The 23,697-nt window shown below is 36.2% G+C and overlaps 1 protein-coding gene across 13 annotated transcripts in view; it reads right to left on the reverse strand.

The window, feature by feature from the left end:
* The window catches only part of myt1b (myelin transcription factor 1b), a 211,737-nt gene extending 195,450 nt beyond the window's left edge, over nt 1-16,287 (reverse strand). For all 13 annotated transcript variants that reach the window (XM_068216863.2, XM_073939823.1, XM_073939820.1 and 10 more), the window contains exons 1-2: nt 16,029-16,287; nt 14,528-14,575 (exon numbers count right to left, since the gene is read on the reverse strand). The gene's annotated coding sequence lies outside the window, so the exon portion shown is untranslated. The remainder of the gene's footprint in view (nt 1-14,527; nt 14,576-16,028) is intronic.
* Between the last annotated feature and the right edge of the window lie 7,410 nt (nt 16,288-23,697).

A 23,697-nucleotide genomic window follows, 5' to 3' on the forward strand; every position in this document is an offset into this window, starting at 1 on the left:
CCTACCCGAATGTAGCAGCAGAAATCAAGACTTTTTAGACCAGGCAACGTTTTTCCAATCTTTGATTGTCCAATTTTGTTGAGCCTGTGCGAATTGTAGCCTCAGTTTCCTGTTCCTAGCTGACAGGAGTGGCACTCAATGTGGTCTTCTGCTGCTGTAGCCCATCCGCCTCAAGGTTGGATATGTTGTGCATTCAGAGATGCTCGTTGAAACTAGTTGTTATTGGAGTTACTGTTGCCTTTCTATCAGCTCAAACCATTCTGGCTATAGTCCTCTGACATCAATTTGGCATTAGCACGTACAAAACTGCCACTCACTGGATATTTTCTCTTTTTTGGACCATTCTCTGTATACTCTACAGATGGTTGTGCATGATAATCCCAGTAGATCAGCAGTTTCTAAAATGCTCAGAAAAGCCCATCTGGCACCAACAACCATGCCAAGATCAAAGTCACTTAAATCACCTATCTTCCCCATTTTGATTCATGGTTTGAGCTGCGGCAGATCATCTTGACCATGTCTACATGCCTACAGTAAATGCATTGAGTTGCTGCCATGTGATTGGCTGATTAGAAATTTGCGTTAACAAGCAGTTGGACAGGTGAACCTAACAAAGTGGCCGGTGAGTGTAGGTATGTGTAGTATAAATGTGCTAAATGAAATGGGTTATCGGCATCAACAGTTTGAGTTGGTTAAAATATGCAATTGATAAATGCAACGCGCCTAACATCTTGCCAAATGTTTATGGCTGTGGCTTATGGTTTGTGTTTTCTCCATTATTTAGTTGCATGATCATCACAACCCTATTACTTTCATCTTATTAAAACGGCTGGAGTTTTGAAAAGAGAAACTCATGAATCTCTCAAAAAAAACTTAGATTGATTGCATAAACAACACAACTTTGGTTTAAGCTTGAACTGTCTAGGTTTTTTATCCTCAGTAACAAAATAATTTATCGACTTGCCAATAGTGTCAACTGCAGAAGTGGAAAAGCCTAAAAGGATGTGTTATAAAGAATCTGTTCATTTGCGCTGGGGACAGTTTAGTGAATAATTATTTTAACAAAACATTACAAATGTTATATTCTCAGTGCACACTCGGCCTCACTGCTGAGACTACATTACTGGCCAATTAAATCCTGGGTTAAAACTCACTTGCTGTGCTGAACGGACATTAATGAATGTCAACGACTTTACACAGGATGTTTTCCTTCCCTTTGCTTGGTTACTCAACTGATTAGGTTATAATGAGGTTTGCGCCACAACCTCAAAGAGCAGCAAAAACTGAAACTTCCATTATGACACCTAGGGCTGCATCACAGCACAAGCCTAATCATAGATCTTTATTACCCTTTTCAATCAACATTATATCCAGTTCACCCCACAAGAGAAGTCATTTGATCACACAATAAAAGTTATTATACCTTGAAGGAACATTACAGGAAATACAAACAATCTTTAATGGTGATTGTGACAACACGAAGTAAATTACACTATCAGGCAAGTGCATTACTTCCACTACTTTTGTTACAATTTCGAGGAACTGATCTACTTGTATATCTTTCTTATGAAGAATGAGTGATTGACAAAACAGTCAGATGAGCTTGTGCCATGTAGCTCAGGTATAAAGTGATGGACGATTAACTGCTGCTATTTCTGAGCTAATGAGTTATTGATCTTGTCTGGCAGCGTGGGTGATTATGACCTTTGAGGTTTCACCATTATTTTTTCTGCTTCTCGACTATGTAGAGGAGGTGCATTCAGATAATGTGTGCTGACAAGGGCTGGTTTAGCAGCCTGGCTTCCTGTAGTCATGTCAAGGAGACATTTTTCAAGAGCTCAAGAATGGACAGGTGTTCGACTGGTCCTGAAGCTATTGTCTGTCAATAAAGAGAGTTAAGATACCTTCACATAAAAACCTCTAAAACTGGGAATACTGGATGCATAAGGAATAGAGATTTGTTACACATTGGCTGTGTGTTTTTTAAATAATTTAACAGACCATCAATTATTTCACCTATGGTTATCGCACATCAAGAAGACACTGTCCAGACTGTCCAGACTTAATCCGAAGCTTCTTTCCAACTTCCATACTGCATAAATTATAATAAACAAATTATAAACTTAGATAGCACAACAGTGTGTAAAGGTGACCTATAATAAAAAATATGGGTATACCAAGGCATAGCAGAATAACAAGAAATCAGTTTACTGAAATAGACATACCGTGAGCCTTAGACATCATTGTTTACTTGTTATCATGTAAAGTTCACGAGTGTAAAACCAAACAGGCCAATCAGAGAAGAAAACAAATTGTGATGAGATCTGACAAGTAGCTGACGTCATCAAGAGAACACAGACTGAGAACATTCATATGCATGCCTCAGGCTGCGTTTGATAAGCAATAATGTTTTCTAGTGAGAAAAAAATGATTGTTTCCCTCCATTAGTTATTTTAAAGCTTATATTTAACTTACTAAGTATGTGGGACTTTTATGTTGAAAACGTAAATCATAGCTTGTTTATTAAGTTACAAGGCAACGACTTCATACAACATGTTCAAACTAGGGTCAGAATGCAACATGCAAGATTTAAGCCCCAGTCAGATCACACGAAATTGTCACAATTTGGGCATGATTTTACTGAGGTAGGGTGTTGTGGGGATTCGTAAGCGACAAATGGGCATGGTGCCACAAGATTAAATTATTTCTACTTATGTAATGTGGCATAGTTTACGACAACTGATATCATGCCTGCGACACTTCACGACACAGTCACAGAAAGTCTAGCGTGTTTAATTTTTTTCTCGTTTTTCATGATGAGTTCCGTCACTGTGCAATAAGGAGCACATGATTTCTCGGTTAAATTAGTGGGTGCTGCTGTTATTGCGCCAGTCACGTAATAAAAAAAGCTGCATATTAACTTATGGGTGGGTCAGGGGTGGATAAGATCAATATAAACTTTAAAAATATTAAGGTGTTTTAAGTAATTTTATCTGACAGAGTGGCACAAATATGCAGACATCTTCATTCTCACATAGAGTTTCTGAGTTCTCTCTGTCTTCTGACCGAGTTTGTTCTTTCAAGGTAACATGAGAACATGTTCAGTGCTGCAAATACAATGCAAAAGCATTTCCTGCTTATTCAAAGAAAAAAAAAAACAGTTTAATATAGGCTTCTCTGAAACTTTCACTTTAATTTTATTTTAGGCTAGATTATTATTTTGTTTACTAAATTTTTTTCAATCGTATATTTTAAAATGTTATAAAATATCTTTTATTACTAATTTAATTTTTGTTTGTGCCCCTCCACTACTCAACTATACTGGTGGATGATTTGTTTTACTTTGAGTAAAATAAGGATTTAATGAATGTTTCACCAGCAACTCAGTGGCGCAGTAGGTAGTGCTGTCGCCTCAGAGCAAGAAGGTTGCTAGTTCGAGTCTCGGCTGGATCAGTTGGCGTTTTTTGTGTGGAGTTTGCATGTTGTCCCTGCGTTCGCATGGGTTTCCTCTAGGTGCTCCGTTTTCCCCCACAGTCCAAAGACATGTGGTATAAGTGAATTGGGTAGGCTAAATTGTCTTGAGTGTATGGATATTTCCCAGAGATGGGTTGCAGCTGGAAGAGCATCCGCTGCGTAAAACATGTGCTGGATAAGTTGGTGGATCATTCCATTGTGGGACCCCAGATTAATAAAGGGATTAAGCCGAAAAGAAAAATAATGAATGAATGAATGCTTTACGCTTACTGTATCCCAAATCTCAGTAATATATATTCATATTTCATTGTTTTAAATATTATTAAAATTTTTTCTTGCTGCTGCTGAGGTGCATTCATTTTCTCCGTCTAACTCGAGGCAAGTTCTGGCGAGAGAGTGTTTAATAAGAATCCCATGGCAGAAAAATATACATCTAGATTTCAAAGAAAATATCTTATTAAAAAGGATTTATAAGTTTAATCCTATCCATGTCGTAAGGAATGCCCTTAAGTTTTTAGCTGTCTGCAAGCATCAGTATTATTGAGATTGAAATAAGATTGAAACATTTTTTAAATTGAGATAAGAAAAAATAGTTATAGCAACATTTGTGACTGCAATGGGAAATAATGCTTATTGTAGATGTCACGGGATGACTGATCTCGAAGAAACGTGTAGTCTGGCCCATTTGTTACCCACAACAAGTCAAAAAATAAATAAATAAAAACATTTTGCATAATCTGACAAATTTCCCAGAGATGGGTTGCGGCTGGAAGGGCATCCGCTGCGTAAGAACATGCTGGATAAGTTGGTAGTTCATTCCGCTGTGGCAACCCCAGATTAATAAAGGGACTGAGCCGACAAGAAAATGAATGAATGAATGATAATCTGACATAGTGACTTTCGTAAACGACAATAAAAATTGTGTGATCTGACCAGGGCTTTACAGATTATGTATTTAGGTCCACTTCAAAGAGGCACATAGTATGTTTTATTGTGTCTTTTGTTAATTTATCTTGTTTATAGTGAAAGTTTAAGCGCATGTGTCAACAGACACATATACATAGACTGCTAAATTGTGTCAAACCACTCAGCTCAACTGTAATCTGTTGACATTATAGCTTTAAAGCACAACCTAGTTTGAATTTAGCCTTTATACACATGTTGTGTGCAAAATAGGTGAACGTTACTCTGATTGGGTTTATATTTGTCCATGTTCAGCATACATCATGCAGTGTGTGTGTGTGTGTGTGTGTGTGTGTGTGTGAGAGAGAGAGAGAGAGAGAGAGAGAGAGATTGCTGAGCTCATTAATATTCATGACACGATCCATATAAGGTAAATTATGGACCTTCTCATTCTAGGAGTATTTAATTGAGTAATAAATGGCCATGTAAAACCATTTCTGGAGATTTAAAAAATTTTTTTTTTTACTTACTGAAGCCATGAACCTACTATGTTGCTATCAGAGAAAACTTTTTAAACCGATGCAGTATATGGCACCTTTAACATTTACACATTTATGTACATTTAAATGTATATTTACTGTTTTGCACACTATTCCAATTGCCTATTTTGGTAAATTATTTAAACTTTTATATATCTTAAACCTTCCTTGGCATTCAGTGTGTACAGCAAAGTAAGAATTTTAATTGTAGAGGAAACTCGTTCCTTGCTGTGCATACCTACACTTTAAATCTTTGAATCTGGAATCCTTAAAGCAAAGTGATCTTTGATTGATGTACTAAATCAGAAGCAAACTTGATAAAAGACTTTATATTTCATTCTGTAATCAATCGGAAATCGATACAGGAGTAATACGGTCTCTTTTTTATAAAAGCCAAGCAGCTGAGTAAACAAGCAATGGCATCTCGGTTCTTTTGGTTTTAAATATTCATTTTATAGGCAAATAATTTCTTAACAATTAGCAATATTTGTGCAAAATAATAATATCCAACTGCAGGCCCACACAATCTGGCACACACAATCCACGACGGATGTTAATGTTATTAATGTCTTCTTGGACATCGTCATCGATATAGTTTGATATATATGGTTAATAAATATTGTAAACAGTAATTAATAGTGTTTACTTTATTTTACAAATTTTGCGATCGAGACGGGCGAACGGGGAGCAGTATTTCTGATCGCCATTCAATATAATAGACTGAACGGTTTTCATTCATCATGATCAGTCTTTATTTATCTGACAGAGTCAATATACTGTAGCAGATACTCGTTTGCTGGCCTTGCTGAAAGCTCTAGCCTAAATTAGACAAGTTTAATTTATATAATGGATTCATTCATAATGAAGGAAATAATAGCAAAGTAATAAAGGCAATGATACATTTTATATGTAATAAAAATCTTTTTACATGTAATAAATGTATCACACTATATTAATATTTTACTCAAGCGATTTAATAGTGAGTATTTGCTTAATTTTCTAAAAACTTTTTAATTAATGATTTCCCACATTAAATACTGTAGTACTTTATAGTAAGCAATATATTGTTTTTAAACCAAAATTTAGCAATAGAAACAAATTAACTATTAATAATTAATTAAAAATAATAATAATAAGTAAATATGTATATAACTATAAAAGTTATATATAAATAAATATATAACTAACTGCTGTTACAGTTTAGTAAAAGATAGTTTATAATCAGATAATTAGTTAAGATAAACAGTTTATAACTATATTATATATTGTTTAAATCATAGTAATTCATTTTAATGTGACACATTATTGTTTGCTTTTATATTTTACAACAAAAGGATTTTAACCAAGTATGATAATATTAAGATCCTGAATATGTTTATTACACTTAATCCTACAATTGGACGGTCTATAATGTTTTCTTTGTGCATGTGGACACGTGAATAAAGTCATACGTGTTTTTAAACAGTTTATTGTATTTACATAATTTGAGTTTAGAAACTGCAGAGATGTTAAAATGATCGCTACAATATAATAATAATGACTGAAATGGGAAACCATATTTGTGAACTTCAATAGGTGGCGATAATGCTAAGGAGTTAGTTAATTACCATATATGGTTTGTCTAAATCGTGTGTGCTAGATTGTGTGTGCCTGAAACGTGTGTGGTTCTGCAGCTGGATATATCTCGTACAAAAAGCAGTCCCATGTTCACATGAACAGGGTATCTTGGCATGTGTTAAAGCATTTTGGCTCCCTTTAAAATAAAACAAAACTGTTACTGAATGTAGGCATGGGAAACTGGCAATACACAGAGCACAGTACACAAGCAACACTGTGCCAAAGAGAGAAATGACACACACACACACACACACACACACACACACACACACACACACACACACACACACACACACACACACACACACACACAAATATATATATTAGCCTAAAATACATAGTAATACAGTGATTTAACTGTACTGTGGATCAGTGGTGAGAACAGGCAGCTCGTGCATCCGCAGCAGATTATTTTGACAGTGGCTGGTTCTCAAATAGATCTGTCATGACAGCAACAGTTTCTCACAATCACTTTATCTTAATGATTTTGCCTTCAAAATAAAAGTATGAGATTGTTTTTAACAATGCTTCATTTTTAAATTAAGTGAAAATCTTTCATGTGAAAAGTTGTAAAAGACATTCAAAAGAGTGTATGGATTGCTAGGTAGGATGAATGCATAGTTGTCTCTTGATTCTTCTTTATATGTCCTATTTTGGCTGTCAACTTTCCTCTTTAAACTCTTTGATAGTTCCATTTTCTCTCATAAGGTAGCTTAAAAGTTACCACTTAGCACACACACAAAACAACAACAACATATCTCTAGCATAGAAACAATAAGAATAATTTAAAAGTATGCCAAATATCCATAAACTATGTGTTGGTAAAAGATAGGTCTAGCGTAAGATGTAAACATGAATTTTTGTGTTCCTGTTTCACAGCATTCTATGACCGATTTTTCGCAAGCAGAAACTCTAGTGTGATCGTGGCTAAAGGCAGCCTTATTTACTCCTAATTGTGGATTGGCTAAACCTGTGAAAGCTGGGCTCACCGATTTCATATGCATTCCATTGACCTATTATACAAATCAGAGTGATTGGTCCTTCTAAGTGAATTACATAATTGATCAACACGACATAAATATCTCTGAGGCTTATGTATGTAACCAAGACGTTATGTGTGTTTTATTTCAACAAAGCTATTTAATTGCAAAATTAAAAAATGGTCAAAATGACTGCCTCTGTAGTTCTAGTGTTAAAAGACTCAAACATGCCATGAGCTTATTCAAACGGTACAAAATCACTAAATCTACCTAATTTCTAACATATATGATTTTTTTTTTTTGCAAAAAACACGAAAAGCGCATGTGAGCGGGACCAATTTTACACGCGTCTACAGACAGTTCAGACACACATGTTGGCAATCTCTCTTAAAGGGCCATGAAACCCCCTCGTTTCAGCAGGGTGTTTTCACACCTCTACTTTGGAAAAAGTCAGAAAAGTGCTCTGTTTAGGGGGGAGTGTCGGAGGAACTAAAGTGGGAGGGTGTGGGAGTGTCTATTTGGGCACGTGCGAGTTTCAGTCAAAATACTCACACACAGGAGAAAGTGATGGTGTTTAACCTACATGGACCTCTGTAGTCGAATTATTTGCCAAATTATTAAATGGTGGACTTTAACTGCAGTTTGGCTCTTTCAATTAGGGAATTCATTCATGCCCCTAACAACAAATGAGATATTTGATTCGAGGATCTGCTAAGCGTGTATTTTTCATGCAATGTTTGATACCGCACAGCGAATGAGAGAAAAAAAACTCAGCATTTTCCGGAAACTTAGATGCACACGGGTAGCGTCAGAATGCCGCGTGTTATTCCGTTCACAAAATGTGGTAAAAACCCTACACGAGGTTAAAGTTTGGTTGTAGTGCTAACATGTTTACACTCGGTGCAATAGTTAACTTAGTTCGATACGAACAAACTGAATAAACAAAGAGCGCTGGTCGCTCACTTACCAAATCAGTAGAGACAGGACAATCACCAGCAACTAGAGCCGCGTCTTTATTAAGAGGAGACTACAAGCAAATCCGGATCTCAGCGTTTGCAGATGAGAACAGCTCTCAGGTAAACAATAATCCTCCTTAGACACGTAAGTTATTGTTGTCGAGCATCGCGTACACTGTTAATCCACACGTGATCCAGATGAGCTCTCACAGAGAGAAAATGAAAACGAAACTTAACTGCAGCAAACTATAAAAGCAACACTTCACGCTTGTTTTGCCAACACAACGTGGCGTCTCTGTCCTGTAAACACGGTGATAGTAATGAATATTAATGAAGTTGCACAATAGAGCGTGCTGATTGGTTTGAACCAAGCCTTACTCATGCATTAATGCATCACACTGTAAGTCGTAATAAGACACACTCTGGCACAGGCGTCCAGTCTGCACGCTGGAATACACGCTATTATCTCATAGCCGTGACGCAGCTTCAAAAATTCGTTTCAAACCGGAAGTACGAATTTGCTTGAAATAACGCAAAAACAACCAATTTACACTTTTTAGTGAAATATAGGAGTCCTAATAGTGTTTTTAGCAGTGTGGGACACATATACGACTGTCAACAGCTCAAAAAATGTGTTTTGGTGTTTCGTGACCCTTTAAAGGAGCTCGTTTTCACTCTTTACAGACACTAGTCAGATTTTATTGTAGAGAGCGGGCATGAGGTTGATGGACTGTTTACACAGCACAAAAGTGCGTGCTTGTAGGTGCGTGACGTGGAGCCGATTCACAAATCACAGCACATTATGTTAGATGACCAATCAGAGTCATTAGACGGCGTGCCTTTCGGAGGAACTAGGAAATATGAGTCATTTTCATGTTAGCAGAGGAGCTCTATATAATAAAAGTAAGATATATGAAAAAAATAACATGATTTTCTTTATGTGCAACATGAGCACACATTGGTTTACATCTTATAAACACAACCAAGCCTTAAAATTACATTCTGGACCACTCCTTTAAGGAAGCTTAATGAGATAAATTAGCATCAATTATTAGAAGGCTAAAACATGACTCAATTAAAAAGTGCTCTACATGTGCTGTTTCAAAGTGCAGAGGCAAAGGCTTGCATTGTAATCTGTTAAACATACTAATAGCACAAGTCTTGTGATGTAGTCCCTTTTAGCATTTTCTCAAACTAGTTTTCAATATGCAAATTATTTAAAGGCTGAGATTTGTTCTTTTGCGGAAGACTCAAGTATAAAAAGCCTTTAAGATGAACTCTTGGCAACAGGGCTGATGTCATTTCATCTTCATATTTTGGGTGATGTATAAGAAGCAGCAATGTGAGACCTTACAATTCAAAAACATATTGAAAAAGCACAAAGAAACATTGTTTATCCAAATCCTATAGTCCTCGCTTCATGAAGGAAAAATGGATAGAAAATGTCCTGTATAGCTTGTCCTTCATGCTGTCCGATAATCTTTTGGATGAATATAAAAACGTATACTCAAACTGATGAACAGAATGATAAGGTTGTGCAAGAGAATAAAGGTACTTTTATTTCCTGCATGTCTGTCAAATCTAGTCTTTTTAAAGGTTAATCTTGTGCTGCCCTTGTCACGCCTGTTGAAGTGGTTGGAAGCGATAACACACCATCAAAGACTGGGAAAAAAAAACAAAAGAACTCTAAAAGACAGATTACACACAACTGAATTCAAGCCACTGGATAAGAATAACACTGGAAGCCTCACAGTCATGGCAACATGATGTATTTAAATTGCTTTTGTTAATGTGCTTTTGCTTTTCAGAGAATAAGCAATAAAAAATCTACTTTAATGTTTCAAAATATATAAATATAATTGAAATAATGTTTCATTGCCACAATAATGACGTGCTGTATAAGTTAATGTTACATAATGTATTTACTAACATGAACAACGGAAATGAGCAATATATTTATCACATTTTTTTCATCTTTGTTGTTTAATGAAAATAAAGTTGTTCATTGTTAGTCAATATTAACTAACTATTAAATGCATTACTAATGTGAACAAGCTTGAATGGATTTTAAGAATATAATTAATTACTATCATTAATAAATGCTTTACAATTAATTATAAACAAGTTATCGTGAAGTCAGACCATTGTCACTTAGTATAACATGTGGATATAAACTTATCTTTTATGATGTGTACTTATGGAAATATATGAAATAATAATTCATCTAAATCTGCTCATATTTTAAATGGTCAAAACCTTCTTCCTGCCATTAAAGGGCACCTATGGTGAAAAATCTTCTTTTTTCCAGCTGTTTGGACAGACATTTGTAGGTGTAGTGTATAGGCTGTCATATTTGGGTGATAATAACACACCCAGTGTTTTTTTTTTTTCAATTTAACAACATAAAAATAGTGGACCAATTGGAGCGTTTTTTTCAGACTAACCGCAACTTGACGTAGGATTGTGGTCCCCCCCATTCATGGAATTGATTGACAGCTTCATATTAACATGTTCCGGTAGTCACGTGTATAATCATATCAACAAGAGAGAACGAGCGCAAAGTAACCAGGAATAAAAGGTCTGTTCAGCTTGCTAGGATCGTCAATCATCATCAAATGTGATCAAGAAGAGTGCGTTTTACAAGATTAAAATGTTTTATAACAGTGCATGTAATAAATTACAGCAATTTTCTTCAGCTTTACTTTTACTCAGCTTTTACAATTATACAAGAAGACGCTTCAATCCCGCTTCCATCAGGTTTATTTTGTACATTAACATAACAGATATCCATACAGCAGTGGAGATTTACCTGTATCCTGTCACATATGCGTGCAAAAAGAGTGCAAAGCTAAACGAGCGCTGTCTGTGTGAATGTGTGTGTCTGTGCTGTGAATAAGTGTATCTGTGTGCGCGCCAAAACTTTGTAATGACATTGTGTGTGACTCGTTGCAACTTAACACAACAAATGCATTAAATACTCATTGGTAAAATTATTACTGTAGTATTTCTCACAAACACTATGTGAGATCTGCTTCCTTTATGTCTGTCTGTTGTCTGACGCAGCAGAGGGAGGACATTAAGGCACGCAGAAAGGCACGTGGAAACGGTGGGTGGGGAGGACTAGCCTTAAAGGTGCAATACAACAAAACCGCTATCCCATGCTAAAAAGTATAGAATAGAAACTTATAAAAGGTATAATAAAAAAATCTGATGGGTGTTTTAAACTGAAACTTTACAGACACATTCTGGAGACACAAAAGACTCAGATTAAATCTGAAAGAAGGGTAACCTAGATGCCCTTTAAGTAAAAACATAATACTATATGAAGAATAGTAGCACAGTACGAAGATTTAAAGCAGGGGTCACCAATCCTGGTCCTGGACGGCCGGTGTCCCTGCAGGATTTAGCTCCAACTTGCCTCAACACACCTGTCTGGATGTTTCAAGTATTCCAAGTAAGACCTTAATTAGCTTGTTCAGGTGTGTTTGATTAGGGTTGGAGCTAAAATCTGCAGGACACCGGCCCTCCAGGAACAAGTTTGGTGACCACTGATTTAAAGTAACAATAGACTAGTATTTCTGTTTTATTGTGCCATCAATGATTCTTGTTTTCAATATGCCTAACAAAAATTTTTAGATATATTGTTACACTGAACAATATTTTATGGAGTGTCTTCTATTAATTACGCTAAACATAGAGATTAATGATGTATTATTATATATTTTTATTAAATTAGTCTTACAGCAGTCCCCAGTGGCCTTTTGCATGCACAGAACAGCATTTGTGCCAGATATACTTACGCTGAAAAGACATACTAAGTACCACCTTCCTAAAACCACTTTCAAACCAACCAAATGCACAGTCTGATCTCCATAGGAAGATTAATACAAATTAGCTAAACCTAAAAGTTTTGAATTGCCATGATAATGCATTTAAATGTTTTGCATCTAACAGCCTTTCCTGCTTAAAATTACTTAATTTATATGGCTGTATATTGGCACTAGTGGGAGGCATGCCTTAGTGTCCCACAAGTGACAATATACAGCCATATCGGCACTGCTACGAGTGTGATATTGGGTTCATACAACAGCTTGACGGCATAATCATATGCATCAAAAAAATAAACAAATCAAACACAGAGAGTCTTAAACAGATTGACGGCATAATCATTTGCAAAAAAAAATAAATAAATTCAAACACAGAGAGTCTTAAAACTCTTTTGTATGAGGAACTACTTTCTTCCGCCATTTCTTTACATCAGCAGCTTATGTCAGATTATCAGAAATCATTGCTACTTCACCAATGTCGCCTCAGAGCTAGTATTTGAATGATTCTCTAGCATAATGTCTAAAGTGATGACAAAACAGGTGATTTTGCTCACATTTTAAGATTATTAGGCTAAACGGTAGAAATGCCATCAGTCTACAGAGATTTTCCAGTATTTCTCTGTTGCAATGAGAAGAACACAATAATTATCCTTGAATTAGCCAAAGCAAAGCAAACACTATCAGATTGCTGTTGTGTTAGCGATAAGAAAAAAATGCTAAACACATGCGGGCATTTCTTCTTACTTTTTACTGAACTAGTCTGCAGTAACAAAAACAGGAGACTCATTAGAAACAAACAGATGAAACCAAAAAGTAACTCAGGGTTATATAAAGAGTGGCCAACACAAAATAAATCAGCTACAGAGAGATCGACTTAGAAAGTCAATTACCATTTTAATAATAGCTGCATCCCAAATCGCATACTTATGCACTATTCTACATCATTGTGTAGAATAAATAGTGTAAGTAGTGCGTTCACACTGAAAACTCTAAAAATATTAAGTGCACTTTAATTACCCGGATGATGCACTAATTCAGCAGGTAAAATGAAGTGTGGAATGAAGGACACCACATGCACTCAACGACCGCAGGTTTGCTCACGTAGCGGAAGGTGTGGAGCTATCAGGTGCACATGTTGGATAACTTTATTTATTTTGAACGGTGAAAGCAAAATTCTCCAACGAGAGTGATTATAGCGACTCCCGATGGTGAATGTGGTTATATTCATGGCAGGTATTATTTGTTAGTTTGGTCATTTATTTCACTGATTTGGCAGCCATCAAAAATCATCAGGGAAACTGTTTGAATTTCCACTTAGTAAAAAAGATTAGTTTTCCATTTGGGGCGACACTATTATGCTGTTGAGTGTGTAAGCGCATAAGTACATAGTGCATGAGTGCATAGTGTATAGTGTGCCATTTGAGACGCAGATGATGAGTTGATCAGCTTTCTTTTCCAAGGGCTTATTATGCAGCCTCTGTCGCCATCTTGTGGATGGACAACGTTAACTGTCCTTGCTCTGCTCAGGCTAATGGCCTTTAACGCTTATAAATAAACTACATATAGATACAATCTAAACAAATACATTCTTGACTAAAAAGCCTCAAAAGTACATTATGTTGTTCAACAGCAGCAATATTTGTCAAAGTGTAGAGTTTTCATCTGTTTGTTACTGTATGTGGGGGGAGTAATACCCAAGGGTGAAAAGGCTGAATATCGCACAGTTATCAGCCAATCAGATTCAAGAACCAGACCGAACTGTTGTGTGAGTGTGTGTATGTATATACACACACACACACACACACACACACACACACACACACACACACACACACACACACACACACACACAYATATATATATATATATATATATATATATATATATATATATATACTGTAATTTGTAAAGTATAATAATGTATGCATAATGTATATATAAATATTTAAATGCATTCACTGACACCTCTGTCATGTTTTACCTGACAAAACATGCAAAATACAGTTTGGAGATCAAACTTTCAAAACCTTATATAATCTCACAATGATTTAAGGTTGGGTTCAGCTTAAGGTACTGTGTGAGTGACTCAGAACCTGCTTCACCGATGTGCTCCAGGGGAACTGATGTTAAATTAGTGAACTGCGAGTCACTTTGAATCAAAGGTATCTTTTAAATGGCAAGCAACTAACATCCACACCATGGGGTTGGTTTGATTACTTTAACAGCATTACCTGTGAGACGCTGACCTTTTCTCGGGTCCTCCTGCAGATGCTGATGCCCTGTAAGTAAAAGACTCACATTTTAGTGCTTTTCATTTGCCTAAAGAGTAACCAAGATACTATACAGTTACTGTACATATATTATTGTATAGATGTATTATAGATCTTTCTAATACATTTAAAAAAACAACAGAGTTTGGTGAAAGATAATTAAAATAAGGCAAGCCTCCATCATGCAGCACTTAAATGCTCAGTTGTTCAAATATAGTCAAACCCAACCACTGGATTATTATTATTTTTGCATAATTTTAAATAGAAAATGTAACTCAGTGGTCTATATTTCCATATTATCTCTATATTTGACGTGAGTTCAAACAACTTTTTGGCCTATTATATTATATACAACAGTTTTGGCCTAATATACACTCTTCCCATTAGGAAGTCTGCCTCTAATTCTTGTGCATGTTCTGCATCCATACATTGGTCTGAATTAATTAATATAATTAATTGTCGCAGGGGCGACAAGGTGGCTCAGTGGTTAGCACTTTTGCCTCACAGCAAGAAGGTTGCTGGTTGGAGTCCCGGCCGGATCAGTTGGCATTTGTGCTATACTGTCGGGCATTTGTTTCCCCCAGAGTCCAAATACATGCAGTATAGGTTAATTGAATAAACTAAATTGGTCGTAGTGTATGTGTGTGAATAAGTGTGTATGGATGTTTCCTAGTACTGGGTTGCAGCTGAAAGGGCATCCGCTGTGTAAAACATGCTGGATAAGTTGGTGGTTCATTCCCATGTGGCGACCCCTGATGAATAAAGGGACAGAGTTGAAGGAAAATGAATGAATGTATAATTGATGCAGCCATGGCATCAGAACCCAAAGGAATTATTCTCTGTAAGTTCCCTTTAAGACTTTTCTGTGGAGTTTTATAGTGGGCTTTTTTTCAAGTTATGATAAAAAAAAATACTGTATGTGTTAAATTAGAAACATTCATAATAAAAAAAAAAACATGACTATTGTGGCTGCATATTATTAGACTATTGTTTGTATTGTATAAAACAGTTGGGGTGCAATGTTTTTAAAAACATTTGGGGTGCAGTTTATGCTAAAAAACAAACTATACCTGCTGCAGTACGTGTTTACGACAGATGTTATTTTACAAATTAAATTAAAACCTCATTGTAAAAAACTCATCTCAAGTGATACAAATTACTCTTCTATTTGTAAATAAAACGGTCTGGTTGATAAAATTACCAATATGGGACAAATAAAAAGGGGAAATTACAATTTATTACACATGTCATTTATTCCTCTACTGAAAAAGAAACGATTTTTTACTTTTATTTTGACAGCTAACATTAACATAACACTCGAGAATTTGTTTAGATTAATTTTTATTAATCACCATTAAAAAAGTGCTAGCTAAATGCTAACAACAGCTAGCCTCTAAAAACAACTATCAAGTAATAAACAAGCCCACACTTCATTATTATTCAATGTGTTTTGTGTTCTCACCTGTGAATGTTGAAGTATCACCTGAAGTGTTGCCTTCGAATCCTTTCTAACCTCATCATTGCGATTTGGTATTTATTTAGCAGATTGTGCTCGTGCATGTGTCTGGGAGTTGGCAGCTTTGAAGGGAGCTTTACAACTGTGTGTGAACTTTTAACATATATTAAACTTGTTTGAATAAATTAAAATAACACGTATTTCAACCTTTATCAAATTAGCGAGAGCAAACGAGAGAAGGAGAGAGAGGGAGGAGATTAATTTTGAAGTGAGTTGTGACTGGAGAGCCTACTTTCAGGGCAGCAGCGGATTAGCCAATCAGAGTCGAGTATTACAAACAGACCAGTCTGCATTTCACAAAGCAACAAGGAACACAACAAACTAAATGTATTCTAAATATACAATACCAAAATCCTCCAATAATAATAATAATAATTATAATAATAATAATAATAATAATAATAATAATAATAATAATAATAATAATAATAATAATTAGACGATGAACAGCATCGCTAAAATGTTAAAGGGCTAAACATTATTTGAAGCAATAATTGCAAGAAATTTTCAGTTTTTCGTTGAATACATACTTTATCTTTAACTGATTTAAGTGATTTTTGTCTAAAAGAAAAAGGCATCTTTAGATATAATTACTGTATCTATAAAAATATTTGCTTCACGTTTAACAGTTAAATCTTTGCTGTGAAAGACGTGTTATATGCTATTCTTCTGCATGTACAGAAAATCTAAGTACATGTATCTCTTACAGCTAAAGTTTATTTTATTGTGCATTTATTTGTGCATAAATCAGGCTTACAAATATCAGCCAGCAGGTCTTTGTCAGGTTTTAGAAAGAGAAAAATATATATTCCATAAAGTTTATATCAGTTCAACTTGCCTTAAGGTGAACACAAGCATGCCTTAGAATAATAAAAAAATCTATGGAATAGGTCTGATATTCAATTTTCTTTTACTACAAACAAATGAAAAGATGTTCTTTAGAGCGTATAATTCAAGGGAATTTTTCAAAGCTAAGAACCCATTAAAGTATTCAGTTTTCCTTTAAAGAATTAAAGGAATGCTCCAAGGATCCTCACACAAAAGTTGTATAGAGTATTTGTTCATGGATATGACATACTCTTCTGGAGCTTCTGGTCTTCTTGCAGTTGATAAGTATACAGTAAAATAAAAAATATGGATTTGCTCTAAGAAAAGTAGTTGGGGTACAGCAATATTCCTCTTCACAGGAGTTAGGTGTAAACAATGATGTCTTTTAGTTCCTTTTTGTGAAGTTTGTGAAAGGGAAATGTTTTTGGAACTTTCATTTAAATCACATCCTGCAAAAGAGTAACCGAAAAATAACACACTGTCTTTTTTCATGCACACTTCTCCCTGTACAGCAGGATGTTTGAAACATCACAAAGTGAGGCAGAATGTGGGAAATGTGTGTTTGCAAAATGGCAGAGTTTAAACTGGAGAGCAATAAAAAAAATATTAATTCTAAACAATTTTTTATAGATGAACAATAAGTGTTATAGGAATGAGAAGTCTTTAGCATTAATATGAATAAATCTCTCATTTTCAAGAATGGAAGAGTTTTATATAGACAAAAAGAAAAGTACTAAAATAAAATGTCAATAACATAAAAAGAAATATGAGAGCTAATATGAATAGTGACCTAAATGTGAAACCTACAGTGACTGAAAGGGGACATGTTCGGCTCACTTTTTTTGTCGTGGCCATGACAAAACACCTTGCGGGAACATGATAATAGGTTGTGGGAACATCATATTAACTCGTGGAAGTGTGATCATATGACATGATGTGAAATTGTACCTGCATGCATATGATGAGGGAACAATGTGCATTTCTTGTGGCCACAACGTCTTTTGATGAGGGAACGATGTGCAGTTCTTGTGGCCACAACATTTTATGAAGAGAAAACGATGTGCAGTTCTTGTGGCCACGGCATCTTATGATGAAGGAACGATGTGCATTTTTTTGTGTGGCCACGTTGTCTTGTGGCCACGGCGTCTTATGATGAGGGAACGATGTGCATTTCTTGTGGCCAAGATGTCTTGTGGCCACGGCGTCTTATGATGAGGGAACGATGTGCATTTTTTGTGGCCAAGATACGATGAGGGAACAATGTGCATTTCTTATGGCCACCATGTCTTATGATGAGGGAATGATGTGCATTTCTTGTGGCCACAACATCTTATGATGAGGGAACGATGTGCATTTCTTGTGGCCACAACATCTTATGATGAGGGAACGATGCGCATTTCTTGTGGCCACAACATCTTATGATGAGGGAACGATGCGCATTTCTTGTGGCCACAACATCTTATGATGAGGGAACGATGCGCATTTCTTGTGGCCACAACGTCTTTTGATGAGGGAACGATGTAGATTTCTTGTGGCCACAACGTCTTATGTTGAGGGAACAATGTGTATTTCTCATGGCCACGGTGTCTTATGATGAGGGAACGGTGTGCATTTCTTGTGGCCACGGTGTCTTATGATGAGAGAACGATGTGCATTTCTTGTGGCCACAACGTCTTATGTTGAGGGAACGATGTGTATTTCTCATGACCACGGTGTCTTATGATGAGGGAACGGTGTGCATTTCATGTGGCCATGGTGTCTTATGATGAGAGAACGATGTGCATTTCTTTTGGCCTCGGTGTCTTATGATGAGAGAACGATGTGCATTTCTTGTGGCCACAACATCTTATGATGAGAAAACGATGTGCAGTGCTTGTGGCCACGGCGTCTAATGATAAAGGAACGATGTGCATTTTTTTGTGTGGCCACATTGTCTTGTGGCCATGGCGTCTTATGATGAGGGAACAATGTGCATTTCTTGTGGCCATGACATTTTATGATGAGGGAATGATATGCAGTTCTTGTGGCCACAACATCTTATGATGAGAAAACGATGTGCAGTTCTTGTGGCCACGGCGTCTTATGATGAAGGAACGATGTGCATTTTTTTGTGTGGCCATGTTGTCTTGGGGCCACGGCGTCTTATGATGAGGGAACGATGTGCATTTCTGTGGCCACGATGTCTTGTGGCCACGACGTCTTATGATGAGGGAACGATGTGCATTTTTTGTGGCCAAGATACGATGAGGGAACAATGTGCATTTCTTGTGGCCACCATGTCTGATGATGAGGGAACGATGTGTATTTTTTGTGGCAATAACATCTTATGATGAGGGAAAGATGTGTATTTCTTGTGGCCACAACATCTTATGATGAGGGAACGATGTGCATTTCTTGTGGCCATAACATCTTATAATGAGGGAACGATGTGCATTTATTGTGGCCACAACATCTTATGATGAGGGAAAGATGCGCATTTCTTGTGGCCACAACATCTTTTGATAAGGGAGAGATGCGCATTTCTTGTGGCCACAACGTCGTTTGATGAGGGAACGATGTGCATTTCTTGTGGACACAACATCTTATGTTGAGGAGAGAACGGTGTGCATTTCTTGTGGCCACGGTGTCTTATGATGAGAGAACGATGTGCATTTCTTGTGGCCACGACATCTTATAATGTGGGAACGATTGACATTGACGTGACCCATGCTCGTAGTCACAGCTGGGGAAAGTGGGGCTGTTTCTAGCAGGAGTCTGGGGGAATTGGGCTTTGGGCGGTGAAGACTCCTACTAGAGAGTAAATAGGGGTTTAAGCTCTGGGACCACCCCTGAAGTGGCCAGAACTTAGAAGTGAATGCACTATGTGCCATGGGTACTCTTAATATGTGCGTATATGAAAAGGGAAACAAAAATAAGACAACACCCAAATAACAAAAGCTGCTAGGGCCAGGGGTGGGGGTGGGGTGGGGGGTTGTCTAAGCCCTGAATGCAATTTATATCTAGTGAAACTCTTGCCAGTCATGTACAGGGAAGGGTGACAAGATAAAAGATTGCATTGCAAGTCAATTTTTGATGCTCAAAGGAAATAGCCATGTACACTGTTGGAGTACCAAACTGGTTTATTTTGCTTCCCACTGACAATAAAAAAACATCCCTTCAAAGAGTCCTCTCAAAGAACCCTTTGAAGGGAGAGAATGTGTGTGAGAATCAATTTTTTTCATAGTTTTTGAAACAAGTGTGTGAAATTTAATATGCAACTGATGTCCAATAATGCTGTCATGGCAGAGGTTCACATGAAAGCTTCTAGTACTGTAGTTTAACTTATTCAATTTTGTTCATATATGATTGTGGATTTTCTTTTACACATTATTTCATGTTTCTCTTTATTTATCATCCATTGTGCTCTAGGCAAGCCTAGGTATAAAGATGAAAAAGAAATAGAAAAAGTGTATCATTTATTATTAACATTTAAGCTGTTTTCCATATTGATCTCAAAACGTAGGGCTTCTTGTAGTACCCACACTGTAAAAAAATATATGATCAATTATTCCTGACAGCATAAGTTTTTGAATCATTGTAACAAATTAATTTAAATTAATCATGTTTTAACTTAATTTTCTAAGTTATGCAAGCAGTTTTAAGTCAGTTTATCATATTATAAGTTTAATGGACACATAAGATTCATTTGATTCAGCTTTAAAATTTTAAACAACCTGGATTTTTTATACAGTGCAGAATAACAAAGTCCACTAAAGGAGGTCAGGCTTTTTCATGTATGTTTCCTAAACTCTGAAATAGCCTTTCTGATAATGTCTGAGGCTCAGACACACTCTCTCAATTCAGAACTAGATTACAATTTTAGTAAAGCATATTTACAATGCATGACATAACGGTATGATGCATGAGTGTGCTCCATCCAGGTCAGTAGGCTTGACAACCACCTGTAGGACACACTCCTCCTGTCTTAATGCACCAGACATTTTGTTAGAAATACTCAAATGCTTTGGATGTTTGTTTTATGTTTAGTTATATAACTGCTATTTTCATTTATGGCACTTCATTTTTGCATGTAAGATCTCTACACTATGAACAGGCAGGCACTAATACACTATGAGCAGACAGCTACACTAATTGTTTTCTTTGTTCTCTATTTTCACCAGGGGATACTCATTCCGAGGCTTCTGGAGATTGTGCACCGCCATTGATGTGATCCAAGACCTGTGAAGAGATGATGCCAACCATCGAGGACCTAAGAACAACACATACGAAGAGATGATGCCAACAATAGCGGACTTCTAGAGGTATTCATAATCCTGGACCAGGCTGTATCCTGTGCAGATTCTGTGGCAGTCATGAAGGATGGAGAGGATGAGACAGATTCCTGAAAGACCACAGTGACAGACAAGTCTTCGCATTGATGCTGTGGGGCAGCTTGTACACCAACCAGTGACCTACTCTCACCTGCAGCTTCTCCACGATGGACATCCAGTGTTTTCCAGTCTTTGGCTCCCAGACTGCAGCTCTGTACAAGAAGTTTGGCCAGAGGAGAAATGGTCCCAACTGAGCCTGGTTTATCTCAAGGTATTTTTTCCTTCACTTTCATCAATTGGTGAAGTTTTGTCACCAAGTTTTGTCATCCTCGTCACTGTTGCCACTGGCTTGCTTAGTTTGGGACTTGTGAAGCTGCGCATCGATGGATTTGCTCTTCCGTGCTTGGACTTACAGCAGTGAAATTTAAACCACATTGAACTGAACTAAACTGAACTTCAACTCTGAACACTGGACTGACACAGTTTCAATTTATTAGAACTAGAATTTAACAAAGAAAGGTGCATTCTTATGGTTAACAAGTGTACAACACAATATAGATTATTAAAAAAATAATTTAAATAATTAAGTTATTATTATGTTTTTTAACAAAACTGAGTAATTATAAAGAGTTTTTTTTTTTTTTTTTTTTTTTTAGGATTAAGATTTTGGAGCCAATACCGAGTACCGATAGCTTGTCATGGTGATTATCCAACACAGAGTACCGATTCTAATGCTTCAAGCTTTATAAAACTGTAAAACTGCATAAAGCACATTTTCCCTCTTAGTACGATACTTACAGTAAGTGAAGATCTCTCTTTTCCTAAGAGAATAAATGAAGGATGTTAAATATAATCCTTTAAACACATCTCTTATAACCATTTAGTGTGGACATATTATGGTCAGAAGCAGTTTACAGAAAATACTAGATAAAACAGATAAAAATAATGGTAAGAAAAATGATTAACAACGCAATTTAGAAACATTGCAAACGATGGAAGAATAATTCATCATGCCTCAATGAAGAAAAAGTTTGGAGTGTATGTTTGATGCATACAAAGTTTAAATGCATAAATGCATCTTCCTCCGCTTGTAAACCTGTAAATGAACACCTCCAATCGTTTCATGTGATTGGCCAAAGTAGCGATTGAGTCCAAAAATGTGATTATCGGCCAATACTGATATCCAACCGATCGATCGGAGCATCCCTAATGTGTTCCCTAATGTGAATTGTCCATTTTTTGGTCCTATGTTGATTTAATAAAGCATGGCTATCCATTATTTTGAGAGAAAGAGGRAGAGAGAGAGAGAGAGAGAGAGAGAGAGAGAGAGAGAGAGAGAGAGAGAGAGAGGCAGTTCAAAGGCAGGGACGAAATACTGAGCTGTTTGAAACCAAACTTACGGTATCAGTCATCCTCAAAATGCATACTGTGTCATAACACAGTCTGACTTTGCTCTTTTAATTATAACATGTAATGTTTATTACACAAAATTGTAATCATGTAAAAACACACATATGCATATATTAGAATTAAGATGTCAACATTTACTCACCTCATTGTCGTTCAAAACCAAATATAAATGTGTTCTGCTTTGGTACACAAATAAACATATTTTAAAGAAACCATAGGGGTTTCTGTACAGAGGGATTTCTGTCCTTCTGTTTACCTATATTCATCTATATAGTTCACCCAATTTGTTCACCTATAATTTCTAATGGGTTTGGAAGAAAATGAAGGTGAGTACATGTTGACACAATTTTCTATTTGGAATGAATACACAGTTTAAGAGTAATACATGCTATTCATCCTTGATTCCGAATTCATAAGGTAATACTGACATGTTAAAACATATTTTAAAATTCCTAAATACTGTATAAAACTATTTCAGACACATAATTAAACATTTTTACACACACACACACACACACACACACACACACACACACACACACACACACACACACACACACACAAATTTTGAATTAAAATGGTTGACAAGTGTGAAATAACCCAAATTGTTTATAAAAAATAGTGCTAAATTATACTTTTTTTAAATGTCTGTAACATATTGTTAATCAACATCTGCGGAACAATGTAGCCTACAGTATTGAAGAGCATACAGAAGTTATCTAAAATAGGTACCCAAGCCCTCTATAATATTCTGTCGTGTTCAAAGTAAATCTATATGGCAGGAATGTATTTAATTAAATTTAATTCATAAATTTGTTCAGATATCTCCAGCCACCCCTAAACCCCTATGTTTCAAAGAGCACTTGATGCAGTCGCTAATATTTTGTATATGAAGTAAACAGCTTTTTGGATCTACATTTTAACTTGAAGGTGCAGCATGTGAGTTTGACACCCAGTGGTTGAACTAGGTATTGCACTCCTGGATCAAAACAAACGCAAGGGCAGGTTGCCAGATTGAGGTGAAAAGCGAGTGATTTAAACCGTGTTCTATATAAATGCAACGGCAC

This window comes from Danio rerio, chromosome 23 (genome assembly GCF_049306965.1).
Source record: "Danio rerio strain Tuebingen ecotype United States chromosome 23, GRCz12tu, whole genome shotgun sequence".
In the NCBI taxonomy this organism is placed as follows: Eukaryota; Metazoa; Chordata; class Actinopteri; order Cypriniformes; family Danionidae; genus Danio; species Danio rerio.